Consider the following 17747-nt stretch of genomic DNA (forward strand, 5'->3'; position numbering starts at 1 on the left):
TTTTTTGAAAATGCTATAAAAAAAAAAACTAAAAAACTTCGGCTGTGTGGCACGTAGCGCCGTCCTGTTGAAACCAAATGTTGCCAATATCCTCCTCTTCAATTTTTGTGAACAAAAATCCGTTCAACATGGCCCGATAACGATCGCCATTGACTGTAACGGCCACTCCTTGCTCATTTTCAAAGAAAAATGGCCCAATTATGCCTCTGGACCAAAATCCGCACCAAACAGTGACTCGTTTTGGGTGTACCGGCTTTTCAATGTATGCGTGCGGGTTTTCTGTGCCCCAAATACGACAATTTTGCTTGTTTACATACCCGCCAAGATCAAAATGAGCTTCATCCGAAAAGATGATTTTTTTGGCAAAATCGGCATCTTCTGTAAGTCGATCGCAGGCCCACTCAGCGAAGCGAAAACGCATTGGATGGTCAGTTGGCTTCAACTCCTGAACCAATTGGACTTTGTATGGCGTCATACCAAGGTCTTTATGCAAAATTCGTCTCAATGATGTCTCCGAAATGTTCAATTGTTGAGAACGACGGTGAATTGATGTTGATGGCGCTTCACGCACACTTTCTGCCACAACATCGATATTCTCGGGTGTACGCACTGTTTTTGGCTTTTCACGCTTTGGTTTATCGATGAGGATGCCAGTTTCTTTCACTTTTTTCACAAGATAACGAACATACGGAGCTGACGGTGCTTCTCTTCTTCCAAAAACCGTACGCAATTTTCGCACACATTCTGCAACATTACCATGATTTTCAAAGTAATGTCGCAATATTTCTCAGCGTTGTTCAAGCGTATACACAACCATATTCGCTCAGCGGAAGGATAAAACTAATTATCTGTCAAATCAGACATGAGCTAAGTGTTACCATTCACGAAATAAGCACTAGTTGAAAAAAAAAACTTTAGATGGCGGACCCTATATATCAACATTAAGTTCATTGGTGATGAAGAATCAAACTGTTAAGAACTTAGGAAAATACTGTTTTTCTATGAGCGATTTAGAAAATAAGGTCCAGTAAATTTTTGGCAAATAGACATAAGTATACACTAAGCAGATATTTTCACAACTTTAATCGTTTGTGAACGACCAGATCATTTAGATCCCTTCAAATATCTTAATTGAGTGACCGAATCTCAGTTTTGAGTGAAACCCGTCCAGATTCGTTAGATATACTGAGATGAATATCCGATTTGATGAATCTTTTAATGATTCGGTTTTAATGGCCTATGAAAATAATAAATTTAGATAATTAACAATATTATATAGCGTCATTTTCGTAAAATACTACCTTAAAGGACCATCGTACGTTGATTTACTTATTTACTGACTTTTTAAATTAATTCGGTTCCATTTTTGGTTGATTTTCGTTGATGTCTATACGATTTGTAGCAAAATTATGCCCCACTGACAAAAAAAATTGATGCGATTTCTTTTATCCTTGGCTGTCTATTCAATTACCTAACGTCCGAGTGACTCTGAAATCTAGCTATGGCTTATGCAACCCCGCTTATCATGGCCCTACTTAGACTTCAAATTTATAAGTTTAATAGGCTATATCTTCTCGTGAGTGGATTTACTTTTGTGTTTAAAGTTACTATTCTAAATTCTCGGGAAAAACACTCGATGATCTTTGATTATAAAAATCCCTACCTTCACCGACGTCTTTTTGTTAGACGATTTATTTACTATCCTCTTCGGATTATAAAATAACCGAAAAGATCCACAATCCAACTGATCCGGTTTTTAGATGATTCGATCTTTATTGACCGAATCATTACTGATCCGAATCTTCTGAATAACCATATCTTGCCCACCTCCAATATGTGTGTGATCAGAGTACTGTCGAGCTATCTTCCCTGCCTTCCCCGGGGAGTGACGTCACGAAATATACAGAAAGATGACATAGGGGAAAGTTTGAGAGGAATATGTAAATACAGATCACAGTTTGGTTCATTTACCCTCCTCGGGTATTAAATTCACCTCTAACTTTTGAAAAATGACAACGAAATTTGTTGCCAATGATCGATCACTTTTTAATCTTTATATTATTATTTTTTATTTCCTATAACACGTAATAGAAAGCAGTTTCATGCGACGTCTTGTGCTTTCTGATTTTTAAAATAACATTTTTAAAAAAAGTTCAAAAGTCTTGAAAAGACGCACAAACTTCGATTTAATTACTGTTAAGCCAAGAATATTATTTCCTAGAAATTCCATGTAATATCGTAGAATTGTACCTACGGGTAGAGATTATTTCCAGAATACGTCGGGATTTGGACTACCAACGCTGTCTGTTGGTGACAACACAAATAAATCGTTTATCCTTTAATTACATGTTTTACCGACTGAATAAACAATGTTTTAAAATGTCATCATAATCTTACTATTCGGGAGATTAAACAATCATTATTCACTGATCAGTAGTACATAAAGGACCCTGTGGACGGACAATAAAATTGTGAATATTTACATCACATTAAATTATCATTCATCGTTAATGGTAATCACATCAATTGCTTCTGAAAATGATCTATCGATGAGCGTAAGACGATGTCAAACTGCTTAAAATCAATCATCAGAACTTTCGAATTTCATGCCTTAATTTTTATGTATTAAATAGGCTTTGAGTGAGTTTTCATGCCCTTTATTGTGCGCTATTGATATTGCTACCTTTTTACAAAAAATCGGAAATTCTAAGTTCGTTATGGTGCGATCTGAAAAAGATATATATATTTATTTATATATGTATATATATATATATATATATATATATATATATATATATATATATATATATATATATATATATATATATATAATATATATATATATATATATATATATATATATATATATATATATATATATATATATATATATATATATATATATATATATATATATATATATATATATATATATATATATATATATATACATATATATTATCAATGATGCCTTTTTTAATTACATAATAACGTAAACTTATTACATGAATAAAATATAAAAAATAAAACTCTTATCCGCACCCCAATGGTGCATAGGGCACTGCTTCATATAAACGCAGTGTTATCTTGATCGTTTACACATGAAGGAAAGGTGATCAGCCCTCCGCTTCAGGTACCAGTCCAGGGTAATATTGAATTAATATTACAGTGAAAAAATCATTTATATTTATTTGACCCTCCCTGGGAAATGGTAGCCGAGCATGCTGACCATTACACTAAGGAAGCGGACATTACATTACTTAAATATTTATAACATTTTGAATGTGTCCAAATACTTGTCTGAAATACAAATCTGGATTATCTCCAATAATAGGAGTTGTTTTTCATATTATTCTTGACGTCTCAACAAAGATGAAGGAGAATATGGAAGTATGGGCATTTACGGGGCTTACGTCCGTCATAGGCTGGATTGAGTGATCACTTTACACACGTGTAACATTCACCAAATCTACCCATGATTGACATTTACATTAGTTTTAATTTAAAAAAAAAAAGTGATTAAAACAATAGTGTTACTTAATTTTCAAATAAATATTTTTTTTTCGTTTTTTTACAATAAAACCTAAAGTTAGTGAGTTTTATTTTTTTTAAAATTATTTTTACATACTTTCTATTTTTATGATACATTGAATTCTCGGAAAAAAAAACTATATGATTTTCATGTAAAAAGAACTCACATCCCATAGAAAGTCGGACATCAATTTCTGTACTCCCGGAAAGGTTAAGTGGCATTATTATTATTAATGTAACTATTTTGTTAATGTAGTGTAATGTTTATTATTCTTACTTTAATTATTTTTTTAATGTAAAGCTGTAAAATTACCAAACAAATAAAATAAAATTGTTCACCTTTACTTTCCATTTTTCCTTTATTTTCAAACTGATTAGTGGTATGACATGATGGAATTGTAAAAGAAAAACACTTGTCAAAAAAAATCTTAAAATAATTTAATAAATAATATATTGTATTTATTGTTTCGGCATTAACTTTGTGGTAAGACATGTTACAATTATTAAAGAAAACACTTCGTTTTTTACCACTTAAGTTTTATTATGGACTACATGTTTCAGAAGTTAAACTTCCATCATTCATATTATACAGACGTGAATGATGGAAGTTTAACTTCTGAAACATGTAGTCTACAATAAAACTCAAGTGGTAAAAAACGAAGTGTTTTCTTTAATAATTGTAATAATATATTGTTTCAAAACTTCCTTTTCCTTCCTGCATATTCCATTTTTTATACTATACCCTTACCCTTTTACTCCCTTCCTCACACACACTCCCACCCTTTTTTCCTTTTTTTTATCTCTTAATTTTTTAATTGTAATTTTAACATAAATGTGTAATTGTTTAATTGGCTTTATTATTATTAATAATGTAACTATTTTTGTTTATGTAATGTAATGTTTATTACATTACATAAACTTAGCGGAGGGCTGATCACCTTTCCTTCATGTGTTCATCAAGATTACACTGCGTTTGTATTACGCAGTGCCCTATGCACCATTGGGGTGCGGATAAGGGTTTTATTATTATTATTATATGTTTATTATTGTTAGTGTAAGTATTTTTTGTTTTACATTTTCTAATGTAAAACTGTACAATTCCTGAACAAATAAATAAAAAAAATCTATATTGAGATGTCAAAAAATAATATTTAAATATTTCATCATGCTCTGGTGGCGCCGTTCTAACCGATAACTCTTATCACTAAAAAATAAATTAAAATATACGCGGGATAACTTTTTTGCTATTTTGTACAGTTGTTTGCGTTTTTTTGGCCATAAAATTGGTTTTATCTTATTGGGGAATTTTCTCTACTTAAAGATGTCGCTATAATTTCAGCTCGCATTAGGATGTTACGCATCCAGCGCACACTGTTCAAACCGATGGCTTCTCTGCTGAGCAGATTATTAATTAGTTTTTTGAATTGTTTTGGTTTTAGAAACCTGGATTATGTTTGCAAGGAGAGGAATGCGTGTATCGTCGACGTCACCAGGAGAAACCAGTGCCAAGCATGTAGATTTGCAAAGTGTTTGAGGGTGAACATGAAGAAAGATGGTAAGTCTTTTAAAATAAACTTATACGAACCTAAAAAATATATTCGATATATATATATATATATATATATATATATATATATATATATATATATATATATATATATATATATATATATATATATATATATATATATATATATATATATATATATATATATATATATATATATATATATATATATATATATATAATAGATCATATAAAAAGTCTGTGCGGTTTTTTGCCACTAGATGATGTTGATGCCGATGTATCGGGTTGCTAATGTTATTTTATGTTGAGTGTTTGGTGGGATTGGAAGGATGTTGTCCATTACGAGTGTTGTAACCTGGCGAAACCATCAATGCAGTCCTGTACTGTGCAAAACTTGACCATTTGAACGAAGCAATCCAGAAAGAACTACCAGAATTGGCCAGTTGTGATTTATCCAGTTCACATTTGCTAAATACACTTTTTATTCATTCTCTCGTTTTCCGTACCTACATCCCACGTGTCCATACCACCTTAAAGAACTATTCTTAATCTTTTCAATTAAGTATCTCTTACATTCCTTTCATAAAAGATTATAACAAAAATACAGCCACAAATATATTACTTTACCCTTTTTTACTTAGAACCGATTGCAGTATGAAAATATTGTAATTGATGACAATTGACAATGTGTCCATTAACGCCTATTAGCAGTTACAGTAACCCCTCAATCCTCTATGAATATCAGCGACATTGTATTAGAGTTGTACAATTAAATAGTGAAGTGAAGGGAGGCGGCGTGAACTAGAGCAGGGCTTCTTAACCTTTTTGTAATGGCGACCTGCGGTTCCTAAATATTATATTTTTTTAATAAAAAGAGAAATATTTGTGTTTTTATTATTTTTACAAAAAAACTTCAATTTCATATTATTTCTGAGAGCCTAAGCGGCTCATTTTATATGAAATAGATATCAAATTGAAGTAAAGTGGGTTCGAACCGAGAAACTCTAACTCAAGAGTCCGCGACACTAACCGCGGGACCACAACCCGACACTTTCAGATAGTATTTTTAGAGAATATTTTTTGAAAAAAAAAACATTATGGACTATTTTTCGTGACCATGTGCCATTTTTTACCATTATTTATAGATGTGAGGATGTGTTCATGTGTGCAATTAAAAAAATCACCACTGAGATCCGATGTGTTTTTTTGAAGCCGGAGAGTACCGCGGGTCCATTAGAAGTTCAGTGTTCAGGGGAATAAAAAGGAAGCCATCTTTCAATTAATCTTCTTCTTCTTTATGTAGGTCTTGTTGTCTGTTTATAAGAGGAATTAGCCTTTTGCGATATCGATTCCAAGTTGTCAGTCCATTTCTTTAGTGGTTTGTCCGAGATTCGTCTACCTTGGGGTTGGCCGTGTAGTGTTATTTAGGGGGGTCTGGATGGTTCCAATCTCTATTGTCTTCTGTGTTGCCTTCCCCACCTAACGACATCTTTGATCTTGCATATTTGTTTTGAAATAATACGGATTTAAAAAATAAAAAGCTAAATTTTGTAACTCAGGAATTACTAAATATATCAAAAAAATGTAAAAGTTGAAGACTAAGTAGGGACTAAGTTCAGAGTCGCTTGGAAGTTTGGCGATTTAAAAAAAAATCAACTATTTAAAATGTGATAAATGAGTAGAATCGAAAAGTTCATATAAACAGTAAATAAACTCGATTCCGCATTGCCTAAACTCAAAACATTCAACATTTAGAAGTTCAGATTACATTCCTTCGAATGTATTCGTGGCCCACAAAATTATTCACTTTTATTTTGTAGCGTGTAGTATTTATTTGTAGATTTTTAAATGTCATGTATAATAAAAAATATACTTATTTATCGTTGGGTTTCAATTCTGTTGAAATAGCTAGCACTATTGAACTATTTTATTCAGAGCTATACCACGAAAGTGGTTTAAAGCCGTTCAAAACCACTTTGGGTGATTTAAAATAGTTCAAAACGATATATTTTTTATTTTCACAATTAGCTTACGTCATAGAGAGCCACTAGGTGGAAAATTTGGTCGAGGTCATCTTACTGTGACCCCACTCCCAGATAGTCTTGGGTACATTATTTAGGTAGGAATATTCTTTCTACCAAAACTAAACTCACCATTACGCCTACCGCAGGGATAGGCAGAGAGAATAGAACGCCACACCACTCTGTCTTTGAAAACAATCTTCGCCAACTTCATGCGTCTCCTCACACATACCCGTCGGTCGTTCCGACTCTTAACTTGACCACTTTCAAGTATTTGAAATACTTGATCGTGCCAAGTCTTTCTCGGTCATCCTCTACCTATTTATAACTAAATTTGCTATAAACATTTATTATACTGTTTTCCTTACTCTTTCGTTCCACATATCCAAAGCATATTCTCAACAAACCTTTCTTAATTTTCTCGATTATAATCTCAACCTTGCATCATTTCCTTATTTTACCATTGGAAGATCTACCATACATGGTTTTGCCGCACTGAGAGATCGCATTTCGACTGCATTCAGTCTACTTTCAACCTTATTTTGCCAACTCCACTTTCATACATAGCTTCCATTACTCCATAGCTTCCGCTGTTAGGCTTTTATTTATTGTGATATCTCAACATGATGAAGAAGATGCCACATGTAATTATCACATGTGCCGCGATTTGGCCACCCCTGTTAAAAAGTAATAACTAAGTAATAGTAATAGAAGAAATAAACTGCAAGAACATGACTAATGTTTGGTTAAAAACAGTTGAATTTGGTTATAAATGATTAATTAATATTAGTCTATTAATATAGCATACGAACTAATTCTGAGCTTTTAAAGAGAATTTGAGAGAGGATACCTCTAAAAGAGTTTATTAAAATATCTTACCTTTTCTGTTTAAATCAAATATTTGTATTTTATATTAGCACTCGTAATATATGTATATTTTTGATATCTATTGTATTCTTTCCAATACCCTTAATTATAACCTCAAATAAAATGTATATCCACACACTAGCCATGTCTTTGTGGGATCTTTTTTATATTAAAATAATATAATATTTTTGCACTTATAATTATATTATATTGTGAAATGAAAAAAAATAATAAAGAAAAAAAGTCGTGACCCTCCGTTGAAGAATCGCTGGGACAGAGTGCGAAGGTTAAAAGAGGGAACAGCGCCGGGTGAAGTAAATATTGACCCAAGTCTCAGAACGTGTTTGGGAAATGACAGCTTCACCCCGAAGTGTGGATGGTAAACAGTCTCGACCAAATGTGGCCAAATACTTTTCCGGATATCGATTGCTAAGCTTTACTCAGCCAGCTTTCCGGCCACAATGCGAGAATAAATGCTTCTCTCGCTAAGTGAACGGAAAGGTACACTTAACAAATGTATTTTGGGCCATACGTACCGAGAAGTGATATTGGAAATATGCTAATATCAAGAAGAAAAGCAAATTTATGAGGCAATATAGTTGGTAATAGAAACATGTCTTGATAAAGTATTTCAAATATTTAAGCGTAGTCGGAATAATCGGCGGGTATGTATAAGACTCAAGTGTCATGTTTGGGGGGTCATGTTGCGATACAGGACCCTACAAGGTGGACCCCTAAAATTTTGAGATGGAGATTTTGGAATAAAAAAGGCGTCGGAAGGCCGCAAAAAGATGGTCCGATGACATAGCCACTGTAGAAATTGGCTGCAAGTAGAAAAATGAAACAAAATAGTAGAAAAATGAAACAAAATTAAACATAAAAGAAGCAAAATGGAAGGATACGAAAGAGGCCTATATCCAGCAGTGGCTAAAGGCTAAAGAAAAAGGTAGAACGGGGGCTATGTTGGGGATTTATTGATCAGAACATAAAGCGAATAACGAGGTATCAAGCAGGACTGGGAAGTCTCGATGCTTTCTAAGTATAATAACACAACAGCAAGCTAAATGGATAGACCATAATAAAAGTCAGCCAGGCATGGTTCTTGTGATCACAGAAGGCATGTGTGCAGGGACAAACTACAGAGGATGACCCGCTTAACTTACATGGACCAAATTATATCCGACATGCGCTGTAGCAGGTGCGCCGAGTTGAAGAGACTGGTGGTGATTGACTATGAAAGAAGCATATCAATCACCACAAAGATGAAAGATTCGTGTGACCCATTAAGATGAATGTATGAGGGGATGAGGAAAAGAGATTGGACGGGGATGAAAAGGGTGAAGGAGTTCTGGGAAACCTTTGCCAGAGTGACCGCCAATGTTAGGGCACAAATAGAAGAAGACATTCCATAATCAACCCGCTATTTTTTGTTCTCATGTCCCGTTCGGACGATCGACAACCCCTAGTAACATGGTGGATGGTCTTGCAACAATTATGGTGCGTGTGAAAAACAACAGCTGATTTTGACACTGACAAGACGGAATTTCTTTTTTCCATTATTGTCACCACTACGCTAGGGTGGGGCGCCCACACACACCGTCTGGTGAGGGGGGTACTTACAAAATAATGTAAAAACAGTGTAGGTAGGTAGGAGATATCTCCCTACTTGGGAAATATCGGCATCCACCCGCTTGCACCGCGCTAATGTTAAGATCAATGATTCAGCAATATTTGATATCGGAAGCGTCGGAATTTTATTTTGTTATTTACCATTACATGCACATTATTTTAATTTTAATTATATTTAATTTAATATAGTTATAAGAGTTTTTTTTTTAAATAATTTAATTAATTTTCTAGATATTTCTATTTTACTATCTCAAAATTAATAACGCTGTTCTCTCCAATAAATAGACTAGACCTTGTGCTTGGAGAGGGACTTACACTTATTATTTATTGTTTATGTTTGTGGGTGGCAAAAATAATTTTTATTTGTTTTTTTTGTGAATTTTTTTATTCGAGTACATAAGTATATGTTATTTTAATGTTTTTTTATCATTTTAATGTGTTCAATTTTATGTATTTAAGTATATATATTTTTTATTGTTTATGAATAATATTTTCAGAGTGTTTAAATCTTTTCCTAAATGTAGGAAACGGATGTTCAAACAAATATTAAAGAATTTTGGAAAACCACGCTTTATACAAAATGAAATACTACTTTCTATTTAAATATCATAAATAAGTATCCCTTAGAGTTTTCAGAACGCATAAAACCCGCTACGAATCATTATCTTTAATCAACACGACTACCATGTTCAACGCGTGTCTGCAATATCTGTAAGGACGCGGGCGCCGTGTTCGACGTGTCAAAAAATTAATACTTTTTTTAAGACGTTCATTCTTTATTTAGATATCAATAGAAATATCAAAAATAAATTAAAAATATTATTTTAGAAAGATGTGTTGAGATGGTTTGGACGTGTGGAACGAATGAGTGAATAAAGAAAAAAAAAAACAATTTATAATGCGAATGTATTATAGTAATGTAATAGAAAATTTGTCATGATCAAGCGTTTGGGCGTATTTGGGGGGGGTATGTATGAGGAGATGCATGCATGTGAAAGAGGCGAAGATTGTTTCCAAAGACAGATTGGTGTGGCGCTATATTCTTCCTTCTAGCCCTTATCCGCACCCAATGGAGCAAAGGCCACTGCATCGTATAGAAGCAGTTTTATCTGGATCATAAATTCACGAAGGAAATGTGATCAGCCTTCCGCTTCAGGTACCGGTCATATTAAATATACGTGGCGTAAGGTGTAAGGTGGCGTTATATTTTCTCTGCCTAACCTTGCGGGTTAATTAGTCAGTTAGTTAGTTAGCAATAATAAGGCAATCGTTTACATTACACAAGTACGGGGATGGAACCCCGTGATTACCAGCTGCAACAGTTAGTTATATTGTACATACAAAGGTTATCCAATAAAACCCCTTATTGCAGCGGTACAGCACGAGCGGGCTCCGCGGTCCGGCAGGGGGTCGGGGCCGGGCGGGCCCAAGCACGACCCCCTGCTGCCGCCGCTGCCCTACCGCGCCAACTCCACCACCTACTACAACCCTCACTTCATCTACCCCACCATGTTCGTCAACAGCCCCGTCTACTCTTCGCACACAGGTGAGCCACTCCTCCCACCTTAGCGCGTGTCTTCTCGTGATCGTCGCACTCAGATCAAGCTGTCCCACCGCATTCCCAGATCTGAAGCATCTGGGCTTCCCGACAGACTTCTCTTGCACAGCAATTTTTTGTTGTTTGTTTTATGAACTAAGTTGCAAACGTGCTAAAACGACATTCAAAACTGACTTGATCAAACTTTCAAACGAGATACAAGGACATGATTCGCAATAATTACGTAGTGTTTTTATGGATACCTTACGATCTGAACCCAAGAGCCATCTTTTCAGGATCTACAATCCATAGAATCAAGATTAAATTCAAATTATCATTTTTAATTGATAACATTCATTTACAACATTTTGGTGTGTCCAAATATTTGTTCACCAATCTGGATTATATCCAATTATAGAAGGATTTTTCATATTACTTTTTGACATCTCGTCAAAGATGAAGAAGAACACGGAAGTCTGGGCATTTACGGGGCTGACGACCGTCATAGGCTGGTTTAAGCACAATGTTTCAAAACTGGTTCATTTATATAGAACTTTCAAGAATTTGAGTAGTGTGGTTGTCAATAATGGGTGGAATTGGTGAATGTTACACGTGTGTAAAGTGATCACTTAAACCAGCCTATGACGGTCGTCAGCCCCGTAAATGCCCAGACTTCCATATTCTTCTTCATCTTTGATGAGATGTCAAAAAATAATATGATAACATTCATTTTTAATCGTAGACATTGGTGGCATTGCGTAACTATATCAAATTGTTAGAATGTGATCCTGTAAACAAGTGACACTATGAAGTACATACAGTATTATTTTTGATCTCAACACGTCTCTAAAACTTGGAACTGATACTGTGTAAAACTGATGTTGTATAGAACTGATATACCCATTCCAACTTTGCCATTTAATTCCACGCAGTGAACGACGATCGCAGCATGTGGGTCCCTAGTGCTAGTATTCCTGCTGCTAAGGAAGATGAAGTCTCCAGCTCCGAAGAAACCAGCAACAATACTATGCCTGCGTACAACATCACTATGCCTGCTTACAACAGACACTCAGGTCAATATTTCGTTTATTATTGATCGTCGGAAAAGTTATGTCATATTTTCACAAAACAAAGTTATTTGAAAATACGACCGAACTTTCTCCAGTGTTCGAAATGAGAAACTTTGGTCCAGTCTTTATACAATAAATGACTCGAAATTATAGAAACTTTTTTAGGCGCGGCAGGGCAAATTGGTCTGGGTCAGATGAAAGTGAAACACTCCTTCTCCGAATTCAACTTGAAATTGGTTGAACTGGTTGAACGTTTGGTTGAACGGTTGAAAAAAATGATTGAAAGGAAGGAGTTGGAGTATCATTTTTACTCTCTCCGTCGCATATCGCTCACTCCTTTCAAGAACGTCATAAATCAAAAATCGTCAATTTTCAGTTGTGCATGTTTTCGGAATGCCCAGAAAATTTACTATATCCCAGCAAAAGAGGCATATTTTTAACTTAATATTTACCCGCTAGAGTGTTGTTTTAGAGTGTTGTTTTGTCGCTAGAAAGTGTTGTTTTTGCATTTTAAAGAAAAGGTATTGTTCAATTATTTTTTAAAATTTACTAAATATTTTTCAAATGGAGAAGAAGCCTTCAGGTTTTACCTAAAAAGATCTGTTGCACACTAAAAAGTTCAATAAGTGGCTTGATATTTATTTTTAATACATTGTGTTTTATTTTAAAACTTTAAAAACGATCTCCTGAAAAATCAAGTTTTTTGATTTTTGACGTTCTTGAAAGGAGTGAGCGATATGTCATAGACAGTGCACGAGCATGCACCATTTCTTTCTTAGAGGATGAATCAATGGAAAATGACGAATAAAATAAAAATTTCATTTAATCTAAGAGATTTTCATCTATTCTACATAACTGTTTTCTAATCCTAAAATAATAAAAAAATCCTCAAGAAATGCATTGAGAGCATACATAAATTTTTACTTACTTCAGCCTTGTTCTTGTGTCCAGTATAGAACAAAGGCCTCCCCCTTGAACTTCCACAGTTCTCTGTTCTCTTCCAGTGCAGGCCCGCCACTTTTTTGATGTCATCAGACCATCTTGTCTAGTGCCTACCCAAGCTTCTGCGTCCTGTTCTAGGCCTCCAGTCAAGCACCTTTTTCGTTCATCTATCCTCAGATGTACGTGCCATATATCCTGCCCAGTTCCACTTCTGTTCTGCATAAAAGGAACTTTTTCTAAAATCTAAAAAGTTCACTTCTAACGCTCGAGAGTCTAACGTACACTTTATTTAATTTCATGACAGATTCTCAAAAAAATGGTCCTACAAGTTCCCACTTACCATTTTTCATGGATAAAGGAGTGAAGGCCGAACAAAAGAGCAACACCAGCATTCCTTCGACGACCACCGATGCTGACGGTCAGTTCATAAGTACGAACGATCCTCATCACATCTCGGATAGGAAGAACAAGGCGTTCAACGACATGTGCGACATCTTCATCAAGGCCAAGAACCTTACGTACGTGCTCAACAGCTCCGGGGTGCTAGGGCCGGGACCTTGGAGAAGACTCGGAAGCCCGGACATCGGCAGGCCGAGGTTCAGTGAGAGCATCCACGAGACTGCTGCGCAGGTGCTGTTCCTCACCGTCAAGTGGGCTAGAGCCATCCCCTCGTTCATGCAGATGGGGAGGACTGACCAGGACAAGCTACTAGGGGCCTCCTGGCGTGAACTCTTCATCCTGACGGCCACTCAGTGGGGACTGCCAATCGAAGGTAATGTTGCGCTTATAAGCGCTGTTTATATAACAACGGGGATAGAGTTGCCAACAACTGTCTCTCTGTTCGTAAATTTGTCAGATATCACAATATTTTGGAGTTCGTTACGCCATTATTTTTAAACGATTCACGTCCGATCACTTTAAACCATTGAAGAATTAAGCTAAATCTTTCTAGTCTATATTGCAGTTATATTTAAACCGGACTGAGAAAGTGAATAAGCGGTTAGCAACCCTTATCTGATATACCGCAAATTACAATAAGTTCATAAGATATTACCGCTATTTCACAGAGAGCGAAGTGGCGGATGATCTTCAAGACCACGCGCGACAACTGTTCAGCTTGACCCAGCGCACAGCGTGCATCCGGGTCGACCACACGGAGTATGCCTGCCTCAAGGCAGTCGTCCTCTTCCGACCTGGTGAGCGAAACTATTCATTTTAGTATTGCTGATTGATTTTTAGGCAAAGAACTCCGGTAAGCTGGAATCTAGATACACTTTCGCTTTGGACTAATGCATCAGGCGAATTAATTTACTTTTATTCAATATGTGAACCAGGAATTACGCCATTATTTTGAAACGTTCAGATTTGAACCAGTTTGCGTCAATTGAAGAATTAAGCTGGAGACTTGGATCTTACGTCGCTCACTCCTTTCAAGAACGTCATAAATCAAAAATCGTCAATTTTCAGTTGTGCATGTTTTTGGAATGCCCAGAAAATTTTCAATATCCCAGCAAAAGAGGCATATTTTTAACTTAATATTTACCCGCTACAGGGCAGAAAATGTTGTTTTTGCATTTTGAAGAAAATGTATTGTTTAATTATTTTTATAAATAAATTAAATATTTTTCAAATGTAGAAAAAATCTTCAGGTTTTACCTAAAAAGATCTGTTGCACAGTAAAAAGTTCAATAAGTGGCTTGATATTTATTTTTAATACATTGTGTTATATTTTTAAACTTTAAAATCGTTCTCCTGAAAAATCAAGTATTTTGATTTATGACGTTCTTGAAAGGAGTGAGCGACATATGGAATGTGCATATGTACGATGGGTATTTGGATGTCGCGCGAGCTATCTGCCGCTAACATAAAAGCCCGCGTAAACATAAAATATGCAATTCTTTATTACCAAGCCAAAGTATCCGCCGTTTTTTGGCACACCTTATGTCTGGGAGGAAAAGTGGATAATTAATGGTAATTTAAGGTGAAAGAAATAGTCTACTTGAAAACTCTACCTGAAGCTGAGAAAAAAACTTGACTTTAGTTAACCGAAGTGGAGTAATACTGCATCAAGACAATACACGCCCTCTTTCATCAAAAAAGCCCGTAAAAAATTAAGACCTAAAGTGGAAGGTTATACATACCTCACTCTCCACATACACCAGACCTTGATTCGTCTGACTATCATCTATTTCGGTCTATGGAGTACTTCTTGAAATAAAAAAAAATGCAAAATGTTGTCGATGTGTCAAGAATAAAAAAAAAGATGGGAAGAGGTTGTCAATAATGATGCCAATCAGTTTTTTGTAATTTTAGCATCATTTAAAAAAAATAATGCGACAATACAAAATAATGGTTTAATTCTTGGGCCACCTAATATTATGTGCCTGTATTACGGCTCTTTAGGCTCAAAGGCTGAGAATCACACTATCCGAATGTCTTCGTTTGTCTTTGGCTGTTGAATCAAAAGGCCCTTTTTGAGATGTTCTCAAATCGGGAACAAAATGACTACCGAAACATAAAGATACACCAAGTGGCCTTTGTTCATAGTTTGTGGCTTGGTCTAATAAAGATACACCAAGCGGCCTTGGTTCATAGTGTGTGGTTTGGTCTTATAATAAAGATACACCAAGTGGCCTTTGTTCATAGTTTGTTTGTGGCTTGGTCTAATAAAGTTACACCAAGTGGCCTTGGTTCATAATTTGTAGCTTGGTCTAATCATAAAGATAAACCAAGTGGCCATAGTTCATAGTTTGTGGCTTGGTCTAATATCATAAAGATACACCAAGTGGTCTTGGTTCATAGTTTGTGCCCCGGAGCCACGTTGTTATCTGTCTTCCCAAAAAGGACCACAGTGGATTGATTGTTCGCAGACGCGTGCAGCAGCGCCGGGGCGGCGGCGCGCGCCGAGGGGCTGCAGGGGCAGGCGCTGCTGACGCTGCAGGGGCACAGCCGCGCGCTGCGGCCGCCTGCTGCTGCTGCTGCCCGAGGTGGCGCGCCTGGCGGCGGGGGGCCAGCTCGAGCGCATGCTCTTCCGCCCCACCGTAGGCGACGTGGCCATAGAGACCCTTCTCAGGGACATTGACTCCTGAGTGCGCACATCCTTCCTTAGGCAACAACTCTTTATCATGTAGAACTCCATACATTATAATTTAGTCACGTAAGTTAATATGACCTAGAATGATAAGGTTTTATCTTGTTTCAATGAACCGATGAGTTTCAGTTACATTGAAATACAGTGGTAGTCGGTTACAATCCGGCTTTGCTAAGAAGGTATCTGACCTGCATTGTGTGATCACCGCAGTATAAACGAATTATTTACAGTTATGATTTCTATGTAGAAAAAAATATATAAAATTTTCCTTTTTACTTTTATACATTTTTATAAAATACAATTAAAAATCACTTAATTAAAAAAGAAAGCATTAATCTCTTGCTTGTTTTTTTTCCTAAAGATTAGACATTAATTAGAGTTTTTTTTGTATTTACGAGGGATAAATTAATTTATTAAAGTCGTATTCATTATTTCTGATCTATTTCGATTGGGTGACCACCAAAATATTACTTGACAAAAACATTGACATTTTTTTCTTTTAAGGTCTATTTTAATTTACCTTGCAGAGCTTTGTGTTTTTTTTGTACGCTGGGCGCCTTAAAACAAGAATGATAAAAAAAGACCCGGGTAAATCCGAATGCGCGTTATGGCAACGCGTTATAACAGGCTTCTACTATATATATATATATATATATATATATATATATATATATATATATATATATATATATATATATATATATATATATATATATATATATATATATATATATATATATATATATATATATATATATATATATATATATATATATATATATATATATATATATATATATATATATATATATATATATATATATATATATATATATATATATATATATATATATATATTTATATATATATATACATATATATATATATATATATATATATATATATATATATATATATATATATATATATATATATATATATAAATATAATTTGTAGAGGGATTTGACTTTCGGCTTACCGTCAAATTATGTTTTTTTTACTACTATAAATTTCCTTTTACTTGTTTTATATGTATGTATATATTAAACATTAAGTTTGTTTTTTTTCTAAAGAACGGTTACTTCAAATAAAAATAATTATTTATATTTTTTATACAAGACTGCATTCCAATGTATGTCCATTTTTTATTATAGTTATTTTTGGAAGTGAGCCTTACAACTTCCGTTTTTCAATAATGACTCATTTTATTAAACTTTATATTAGTTGGAACCATTCCAATAGTATCTAAGATGTGTTTTTAACATGTTTATAACATTGTTACACAATACCTGCGTTACATGTACCTGCGTTTAATCCAGAACAGATTGTTCAATAAAAAAATAATTCAAAATGAATACTTTTTGACAACACGTTCTCGTGATTTAGGATAGTTTAGTTAGTATAGTTTTTTCTTCTTAATTTTATTAATTTTATTTTTATTTATTTTTTAATGAGAGCACGAAATGTTCCTTAATTATTAATTAATAATTAATAATTAATTAGTGGTTAACTAATTAATTATTTATTAATT

General features: G+C 34.6%; 1 pseudogene across 1 annotated transcript in view; it reads left to right on the forward strand.

Annotated features, from left to right (window-relative positions):
* LOC148308925 (nuclear receptor subfamily 2 group F member 6-like) overlaps positions 1-16355 on the forward strand; it is a 30711-nt pseudogene extending 14356 nt beyond the window's left edge. The window contains exons 3-8 of the transcript XR_015837616.1: positions 4971-5086; positions 10949-11122; positions 12046-12186; positions 13430-13897; positions 14193-14321; positions 15996-16355. The product of XR_015837616.1 is annotated as a nuclear receptor subfamily 2 group F member 6-like (transcript). The remainder of the gene's footprint in view (positions 1-4970; positions 5087-10948; positions 11123-12045; positions 12187-13429; positions 13898-14192; positions 14322-15995) is intronic.
* The last annotated feature ends 1392 nt before the right edge of the window (positions 16356-17747 follow it).

The sequence above is a fragment of the Brachycentrus maculatus genome, unplaced genomic scaffold, assembly GCF_059751285.1.
Source record: "Brachycentrus maculatus isolate JH-2025_06_01 unplaced genomic scaffold, ASM5975128v1 h1tg000144l, whole genome shotgun sequence".
Classification (NCBI taxonomy): Eukaryota; Metazoa; Arthropoda; class Insecta; order Trichoptera; family Brachycentridae; genus Brachycentrus; species Brachycentrus maculatus.